The following is a 10,741-nucleotide window of genomic DNA, read 5'->3' on the forward strand; positions in this document are numbered from 1 at the left end:
ATATTCAGATAACTTTTATTGGAATCAACTCATAGTTCCAGCAATTGTGATGAATTCCATTTTAAATGAGTTTATGAAAGGTTCTGATATGCATATTTTACCAATTTTACGTGATTATGATGAGTAATATGACAGTGGAATAATACCTCTCTGAATTTTTTTATACAAAAATAAGATAGATGATGAGTATTAGGTGAAACATCAACACCACATTAGATTCCTAGAGGAGGTGATTCTAGGATTTGTTCTAAGAAACAAGTTAATCTGCACTGTGGGAGGAATGAGCTTTACTGCCTGTTGCGGTAAGACCACCTTTCCTCCCTTCAGGACCTAAACAGGATTCGTCAGGCATCTTGGAGTGTTGTGTCCAGATGATGGTCCTATACTAAGCCCCTCTTAGGATATTGCCCTGAGGGGACCCACTTGGTCCATGTTAGTGCTCACTCCCCAGCGGCCCACCAGCATCCATGTTAGTTACATGGTATGTACCCCGGCCCCCTTGCCTTAGTAGGACCACTAGGAAGGGCCATTTCAGCTTAGAACCCCTGAACAGTCAGCAAAGTTGTCCTTTGCATCTGCATCAATTTTCAACACCTTCCTCTATTCATTCTTACTTCTTTTATTTCCACATAGCATTGACCCCAAGGAACTTAGGCTTCTGCTTGCCAATATCCATCTCAGAATTTGCTTCCTTGTCAACAAAATTAGGGGCAGATGGGTTGTTCGTTTGTTGCCAAGGGCCCCAAATAGTGAAATATAGAAATTTGTATAGGTTTTAACATTTGCATTTCAGAGAATGGGACATTTCTCTTTTTTTGTGTTGGGCTAGAAAATAGATGTGGGCAGAGTTTTGTCCTTTCTACTGTAGAAAACAATACAGTATTTTAAACTTCATTTGATCTTTCATTGAATCAAGCCATTGTTCTGTGCATTAGCTACATGTTTGTAGTTCATGACTACATTGTACCACACTGTTCAATCTATGTTGTACATGACTAGGTACTGTGTAAAATCTAATGATGAACTAAATAATAATTGAGGGGGAAATATCATGTTATATTAATTTCATTAATTTTATTTGTAATAGATATTGTGTAATATAGTTAACAAGGTGTTTTTATGTGTTTTTTTTTTTTTTTTTCATTTTATTCTCATGAAGTCATGGGAGCTGGCATGCATTACTATTCTCCCTCAAGAGGAATAAACTGAGATTTGGTAAGACTGATGATCTTGCCCTAAATCACCCCAGGTAAAAATTACTGGATCCCTTTTCTTTCTAATGTATTTATTTAATTCCTCTGTTACTATGTTAGTCTGCTTTCACACTGCTAATAAAGACATACCAAAAACTGGGCAATTTACAAAAGAAAGAGGTTTAATTAGACTCACAGTTCCATATCCCTGGGGAAGTCTCACAATCATGGTAAAAGGCAAGGAGGAGCAAGTCACGTCTTACATGGATGGCAGCAGCCAAAGAGAGAGTGAGGAAGATACAAAAGCGGAAACCCCTGATAAAACCATCAGATCTCATGACACTTAATCACTACCATGAGATGAGTATGGGGGAAAGTGCCCACATGATTAAGTTATCTCCTGCCAGGTCCCTCCCACAATGCATGGGAATTATGGTAGTACAATTCAGGAAGAGATTTGGTTGGAGACACAGAGACAAACCATATCATTCCACCCCTGGCCCATGCCGAATTTCATGTCCTCACATTTCAAAATCAACCATGCCTTCCCGATAGTCTGCCAAAGTCTTAACTCATTTCAGCATTAACCCAAAAGTCCACAGTCCAATATCTCATCTGAGACAAGGCAAGTGCCTTCTGCCTATGAGCCTGTAAAATCAAAAGCAAGCTAGTTATTTCCTAGATACAGTGGGGTACAGACATTGTGCAAATATAACCATTCTAAATGGGCAAATTGGCCAAAACAAAGGGGCTACAGGGCCCATGTAAGTCTGAAATCCAGCGGGACAGTCAAATCTTAAAGCTCCAAAACCGTCTCCATCAACTCCATGTCTCACATCCAGGTCACACTGATGCAAGAGATGGGTCTCCATGCTCTTGGGCAGCTCCACCCCTGTGGCTTTGCAAGGTCCAGCCTCCTTCCCAGCTGCTTTCATAGGCTGGCATTGAGTGTCTGTGGTGGAATTTTCCAGGTGCTTGGTGCAAGCTGTCAGTGCATCTGCCATTCTGGGGTCTGGAGTGCAATGACCTTCTTCTCACAGCTCCACTAGGCACTACCCCAGTAGGGACTCTGTGTGTGGGCTCTGACCCCGCATTTCCCTTCCACACTGCCCTAGCAGAGGTTCTCCTTGAGAGCCCCGCCCCTGCAGCAAACTTCTGCCTGGGCATGCAGGCATTTCCATACATCTTCTGAAATCTAGGCAGAGGTTCCCAAACCTCAGTCTTGACTTCTGTGCACCTGCAATCTCAACACCATGTGGAAGCTGCACCATCTGAAGCCATGGCCCGAGCTCTACATTGGTCCCTCTACATTGGAGAGGCTGGGATGCATGTCACCAAGTCCCTAGGCTGCACACAGCTCAGGGATCCTGGGACCAGCCCACAAAACCACCTTTCCCCCTAGGTCTCCAGGCCTGTTATGTGAGGGGCTGCTCTGACATGGTCTGGAGACATTTTCCCCATTGCCTTGGTGATTAAAATTTGGTTTCCCATTACTTTTGCAAATTACTGCAGTCAGTTTGAATTTCTCCCCAGAAAATGGGATTTTCTTTTCTATCTCATTGTCAGGCTGCAAATTTTTCAAACTTCTATGCTGTTTTCCTTTTAAACCTGAATGCTTTTAGCAGCACCCAAGTCACATCTTGAATGCTTTGCTACTTAGAAATTTCTTCCTCTGGATACCCTAAATCATCTCTCTCGAGTTCAAAGTTTCCAAATATCTAGGGCAGGGGCAACATGTTAACAGTCTCTTTGTTAAAGTATAATAAGAGTCACCTTTGCTCCAGTTCCCAACAAGTTCCTCATCTCCATCTGAGACCACCTCAGGCTGGAACTTATTGTCCATATTGCTATCAGCATTTTGGGCAAAGCCATTCAACAAGTCTCTAGGAAGTTCCAAACTTTCCCACATTTTCCTGTCTTGTGAGCCCTCCAAATTGTTCCAAGCTTTGCCTGTTACTCAGTTTCAAAGTTGCTCCCACATTTTCAGGTATTTTCTCAGCAGTGCCCCATTCTCCTGATACTAATTTACTGTATTAGTTCATTTTCATGCTGCTGTTAAAGATATACCAGGGACTGGGCAATTTACAAAATAAAGAGGTTTAACTGGATTCACAGTTCCACATGGCTGAGAAAGCTTCACAATCATGGTGGAAGACAAGGAGGAGCAAGTCACATCTTACAGGGATGGCAGCAGGCAAAGTGAGAGTGAGAAAGAAGCAAACATGGAAATCCCCAATAAAACCATCATCAGATCTCATGAGACTTATTTACTACCACAAGAACAGTATGGGGGAACCTGCCTACATGATTAAATTATCTTTTGCCTGGTTGTTCCCACAACACATTGGAAATATGGGAGTATAATTCAAGATGAGATTTGGGTGGGAACACAAAGCTAAACCATATCAGTTACCCAAGCTGGAGTGCAGTAGTACAATCATAGCTCACTACAGCCTCAAACTCCTGGGCTCAAGCAATCCTCCTGCCTCAGTCTACTGAGTAGCTAGGATTCCAGGGGCATCTTAATTTAAAAACATTTTTTTTTGTAGTTATGGGATCTTGCTATTTTTCCCAGTCTTGTCTCATGCTCTTGGCATCAAGTCATCCTGCCTTGGCCTTTCAAAGGTCTGAGATTACAGGTGTGAGGCACCATGCTTAGCCTCTTTCTACTTTAAACCCACTGGAGACCAGGCCACATCAGCACTGAATCAGCTAGTAGCCCTGGGACTATAGAGCAGAATCTGCTACTGGACCCTGGAAGTACTTTTGTTCTGGGAGCGATGAAGACAGGATATCTGTGGGGTGAAAGGAGAAAAGCAAATAAGATGACTTTGAGTAGATTTAATTCTATGGGTAAATTCACCATGTAGAATGTTATAAACTTGTGTAGAGCTGCTGGGATCTGAAAATCAGTGCCCAGGCATGTAAGTCAAGATTATGGGAAAATTTGAAGCGCAAAATGGTATGTAACCAGAGATCCTCCATGGGCCTAATACGCAGTAGGCCTCAGTAACTATATGTAGAGATAATTACTGAATAAATCTATAGGGAATGTATAAGTCCACTTTGATCTGGTAACCTTATAAGACAATGGATCCTTTACTGTCTGGAAGAAGTCAGTCTTGTGGGTACCCTGGATTATTACACAATAAAGTCTTTGGGATTAATGACTTGAGCCCAGGCCTCCTGGTAATGTCTCTTTCCTGAGTTTCAAATGTACAGGGGTTATGGTGCCGTGAGTTGGGTGGTAAGGAACTGCCTTTGCATTTGGTTCACTTAATTTGCAGAATTAGGGGTTGTTTTGGGGGAGGGCATTTAGTGTCCATGTGTCTAATATCTTGCCTGAAAACAGACCCTCTCCCTCCTGGAATACAGCCACTCATATACATATGGTTTGGTCATGCCATCATTTGCATACCATAGAATTCCAGAGAATTCTAAGTATTGGTAAACTTACTGATAAATAGTTCTAATTTGCTCTGATTAAACTATAATATCCTTGAAAACAAGAAAGTTACTTAAATGTGCTACGTTTTTAGCATGGTTCATAAATCTCTTTAAAAAGACCTAGTGAAGACAGAGTTAGGTCATGATAAAATGTAAGAATTCAGCTGGTAGACACCAATAGAATAAGTGTTCACAGTGGCCAAATGCATAGGTAGCTTAGGTCTATCCAAAACATGGTCTGAAAAATAATCTTACCAGAGATCATGCACATGGTAAAGATTTGAAAGAGGGAAAATGCAATTAGAAAATATATGAACAGATCATATAGGGGTTTAATTGTAAGAAGGTCAAGGTGGTTGGACAACAAATAACCATAACAGTTACTTGGGAGAGAAGTCACCTGATACAGTGGAGCTTTAGAAAAAAAATACTGGTTTCGCAATAAAGTAAGAATTGGGATACAGCAGCACAGAATATCTGAATACTATGAAAACTATTTGTTATTTGTGTAGAGAGCATATTATAAAATATAAAAGACACAAAAATTCTTCCTGTTCTTTTAGTATTACATTTTAATTTCCACACCATTCTTTTGAAAACTACATTCCAGTTCTAGAAACTTGACAGAAATTTTACAAAGTATAAAAAATCTTCATAAAATAGAATATACCTCTGATTAATCTCCAAAGATTAATCTCCAAAGATCTATCTCCAAAGACAGATCATTAGAAGGCCTGAAATATAGTTATCTAAGGTCTTAAATACTTCCAAGTCTTCTAAATTATCAAATATGAGGTTATATAGTAATCTCTGATTTATGTTAGATTTTTCAAAAAGATGTATTTTTGCCTCATGGTTAGGACAAGATAAATGACTACGTATTTTACAATGGTGTCTATTAAAATTAAGCTTCAATAATGTCAGACAAAAGTTTCCTTTCATTTATAGCACAAAAGCAGCATATTTGAGATAAATTTTCCCAGTTTCTGCTTCAAGTCTATGACAACTGTTTATATTGGTTAGCATTATATTTTGTTGCACAATTCAGTGTTATCAATTTATACTATATGTATATAATTTGATTTTTTTTTCCAATGGACATTCCTACTTATTTGCTGTGACTACCTTAACACACATCTATCTATAACTGTTGATCAACACGTTTTTCTCAAGGTTCGAAGTATGCTCATTGTTGAACGTACCCTATACAATTCTACTCTTAGATGTAGTGATGAATTGTCTGAGTATAATCTCAAATCTCTGAATTTTCTATTTCAGTATGGTAATTCTAGAATGTCCTATACATCCTCTGCCCTGTAGTTTTCTATTTACATTGACTTCCCTTCAGTGCCATCAACTAAGACACCTTCCCACATCACTTTAATCAGAACACATTTTTCATTTACATCCTTTTCACTCCCATAGTGCTTTGTCTGAATATTTATCACAATATTTATGCAAATATGCTTTACATTATTAGCAATTTATAATAACTTGCCACCAGCATTAACTTCCAAGTCCCTGTGATATGGAGGGACGAGAGGAGATAGCAGTGAGAAAACATGTACTGTTAATTTTTAAATTCATCATCATGCCTTAAACTTCTGACTTGAACATCCTAGGCTATCAATATCAGTGTTTCTTGAATTAAACCAAATATCTGAAAGTCAGTTTTAGTAATTTTGTTTTGAAAGAATACACTCATTTTAAATCTATTTTAAATTGATTTTAAACCTAGGACAAATTATATAATAGGAATGATTGCAAGAAATACTGCATATGCTAGACAGAAAAAGAGCAAAGTTTAATCCATGTCTCTTCTTTTGTGACCTTGGCAAAGTTACTTTGGAAGCACAAAATATTGACACAAGATCCAGCATATAACTCCGTCTCAAATATATATATTTTAAAGATAGAGCATATTATTTGTATGTTTCATTTTGGTAACTATATGAAGTTTACCAGTGTCTACCTATTGGTATTAGTTTTGTCATTTAAAAACTTAGAAAAATAATAATATCTACTTTTTGTTTCTTACAGTGTCAATGTGAGCATCAAGTAAGACAAAATGGGTAGAGCTACATGGTGTTATACAAACTGACATCATTGTTAGCATTATTTTCTATTTCATTATATATATGTAGGATTAATAAATACTCTCTCCTTTTGCCTCATGTACATGTTGAGGAGATTAATCAATGGCTGCGTTAGAGTGTTTTATAGTTGGCATATTATGTGTGATATGGTTTGGATGTTTATCTCCTCCACATCTCATGTTGAAATGTGATTCCCAGTGCTGGAAATGGGGCCTGGTGGGAGGTAATTGGATCATGGGGGCAGATCCCTCATGAATGGCTTAGCACCATTCCCTTGATGACAAGTGAGTTCTCAGTTCATGTGAGATCTGGTTGTTGAAGAGTTTGGGACCTTCCCCCTCGCTCTCTTGCTCCCTCTCTCACCATGTGACCTGCTTGCTCTTGCTTTGCCTTCTGCCATGCATAAGAGGTCCTTGAGACCTCACCAGATACCAAGCAGATGCCAGTGCCAGGCTTTTACAGATTGCAGAATCATGTGCCAATTAAATCCCTTTGTTGATAAATTACCCATCCTCAGATATTTCTTTATAGTGATGCAATGGAATAGCGCAATGAGTTTATGTGTATTATCTCAATTCTCATGTTAGACTTCATGACTGACTTTAAACACTACTATGAAATAGGCTTAAATATAAAATTTTAAATCTGTACTCTACCATTTTTTCCCCTCTTCTCCTTCCCCTTCCCCTCTTCCTCCTCCTCCTCCTCCTCCTCCTCCTCCTTCTCCTTCTCCTCCTCCTTCTTCTTCTTCGTTGTTGTTATAGGGTCTCACTCTGTCACCCAGACTGGAGTGCAGTGGTCATGATTATGACTCACTGCAGCCTCAAACTCCTGGGCTCAAGCAATCCTCCCATGGAACTGAGACCACAGGTGTGTACCACCACATGCAGTTAATTAACTTATGTGTTTACTTTTCGTAGAGACGAGGTCTCAATACATTGCGAGGGTTGTTCTTAAACTCCTGGGCTCAAGTGGTCCTCCTGCCTCAGCTTCCTAAAGTGCTGAAATTACAGATGTGACCCATGGGGCCCAGCCCTGTGTTTCTTTTTGCTTGTTTGTTTTCCTTTTGCCCTAACATTTTTCACTTATTTTTGTTTTGTTTTTCTTCATGAGCCTTAAACATGGTATAAATATACAGACACACAGACATACACATATTAAAATCTCTCTTAAATCTTTATTTGTAATTTCAACTCAGTATTTGACATTACCTCAAAGGTGTCCCAACTCTTTATCTAAATAGATCAAACAAACATATTATTTCAGTATCACAACTGTCCACTCTCTTTTCTATCTTCATTTCTGTTAATTACACAAACATGACCCTGGATATTTTTAACATTTCAAAGCAATTCCTGACACCAACTTCATATTTTACCTCATACTGTAGAAGCTGAACAAATTACATAGATTTTTCCTCCATGAGACATCATGTATTTATTTATTCTTTCAGCAATATTTCCATCCATGCATAATTTATACAACTGGAATTAGCAATACTTCAGTCGTCTTCTAGAAAGGCTCTATTTCTCCTTTCTGTTAACATTTTGAACTATCCTAACCTACAAAGAAATTTAGTTTTCTAAAACATAATTCTGCACATTCACACTGTGATTAAAAATTTAGTAATTTTGTTACTTTTCAGTCAATATGAAAGCTTTACATTGGCAATGTATGGTTCGTAACGAGTCAACTGACCTGACCTGATTTATTTTCCAGGGCATCTGTGTATATGATCTGTGTTCAAACAAATCTAGATTATCTGCTGTTTCCTGAACCTGCTTGTGAGTCTATGGTCATAATAGTTTCTCCCTAGTTTCAGTACCACCACCCATCTTCATCCGTCAAGGCTTATCTCAAATGTCATCTCTTTAAGGATCACCTTTGGGCTTCCCTTAACTCAATGCTATCTTTCTTCCTAGAAAGCCCCATACATCTTGATTTTCATGTTTCTCCCTGAATTTATCATAATCTAGCTTTTCAAACTGAAAGTCAGAGAGCTGAGCATTTTCTCTTAGCTGCTTTGGAAATTGTCTTGTAGGACCAGGGACAGTAATAAGTAATATAGACATGAAGTCTAAAACTCAAGCTGGAATCAGAGCCAGTATACTCTTATTGGTTACATAGCGTGTTTTCACATGATATTTATTTTGAAGATAGTGTTTCACAAATTAAAATTTTAAGGAATAAAGACCCCTTTAATTAGAGCTGTTTTGTGTATTTATGTAGCATGAATTCATTACACTGCAAGTTTCTTAGGAGCAGAGGTTGTATGGTATGCTTAGGAGCAGAGGTTGTATGGCATCTAACACAGTTTTCCAGTAGTAAAATAGTGCAGTGCTAGATTGACCTGGTGATTTTTCAGTGTGTATGCCTAGCAGAAAAGACATATTTCTGAACATGGATCATGATCTATCTGTGAGAGCTGAGTTGAATCAAAAGAACAGTGTTATTCACAGGGAAGAAGTTCAACATAGTAGTGATTCAGAACCTGACTCTTGTTGTAAGTCCTGTCTCTGCCATTTAAAGGCAAAGTGTTCATAAAATTTTCACATTATCTCTCTGTGTCTTCATTTCCTCATATGAAAAACAAGAGATAGTAATAAAAGTGTCTATTTCACATAATAGGGTTAGTGCATATGGAGTTAAAATATGTAAAGCCCTCAGAACAATGTCTTGTACATATTTTTTTTAAAAAGTTATTTTAATTAGTATTTTATTCGTGTATGTGTCTCAGTTCATTTTGCATTGCTATAAATGAGACAAGATGTTTTATAAACAAAAAAGGCTTATATGGCTTATATTCTCCTGGCTGAAAAATTGGTATCTGATGAAGACCTCAGGCTGCTTTCACTCAAGGTGGAAGGTGAACAGGAGCAGGTGTGTGCAGTGATTGCATAGCAGGAGAGAAAGCAAAAGTGGGAAGAGGTGCCTTACTATTTTCAGCAAGCAGCTCTTTTGAGAACTAATAGAGGAAAAATGCACTTATTACCATGAGGATGGCACCAAGCCATTCCTGAAGGATCTGGACCCATGACTCAAACATTAGGCCCTGTCTGCAACATTGGAGATCAAGTTTCAATGTGAGATTTGGAAGGAAAAATATCTAAAGTATAGAAGTATGCATGTGTCATCGCTGGCCACCCAGCATCTGCGTCTCCTTTCTATGTTTAAAAAATTCTCACTTGATAAAGGACCAAAAGTTGTCCGTTATGCACAAAAAAAGAATGTGTGAGTACAAAGTCATTTGCTCTATTGTATTAGAAGAGAGCAAATGGCTTTGTATTCACAAATTCTGGTAGGGCAGGCATGTAATATAAGCTTCACCAATTAAATAAGCATTTTTAGTATTTTGATGTAAAAGTTAATGATGCAAACAAAGTAGATTTGAGAATCTCTTTGGGTGGGGGTAGCAATGACAGAAGTCCTTGTATGTAACATCTAAGGCAAACTAGTAGTAGCAGAGCAGATTGTAGCGTCCAGGCATTCATGCTTCTGCTGTTATGAATTCCTCCCAGTTGTGACTCCAGTTTCTTCCTGATCCTTTTCAGAGCCTGTTTCTCTGGTCATCACAGTGATAATGTGAAACACCAAATATCTGTTTTACAAATCACAGCTTCATTGAGATGTAAATCGTATACTATGCAATTCATAGTTACACAATTATCACATCAAGTTTATAATATTTTTATCACTCCAAATAGCAACACTACACCCATTAGCAGTCACCCCCTATTTTCCCCAATGCTTCCACCCCCAGCCCTAGGCAAACACTCATCTACCGTCTGTTACTATACATTTGCCTATTCTGGCTATTTCACATAAATGGAAGCATATCATATGTGATATTTTGTGATTGGCATCTATCACTTAGCATATAATATTTTCAAAGTTCATTCCTGTTGTTACATATATCAATACTTCATCCTTTTTAATTGTAAAATAATATTCCATTGCATGTTTATACTTTTCTCCTATTCATTAGTAGTTAACATTTGGGTTACT

The sequence above is a fragment of the Rhinopithecus roxellana genome, chromosome 2, assembly GCF_007565055.1.
Source record: "Rhinopithecus roxellana isolate Shanxi Qingling chromosome 2, ASM756505v1, whole genome shotgun sequence".
In the NCBI taxonomy this organism is placed as follows: Eukaryota; Metazoa; Chordata; class Mammalia; order Primates; family Cercopithecidae; genus Rhinopithecus; species Rhinopithecus roxellana.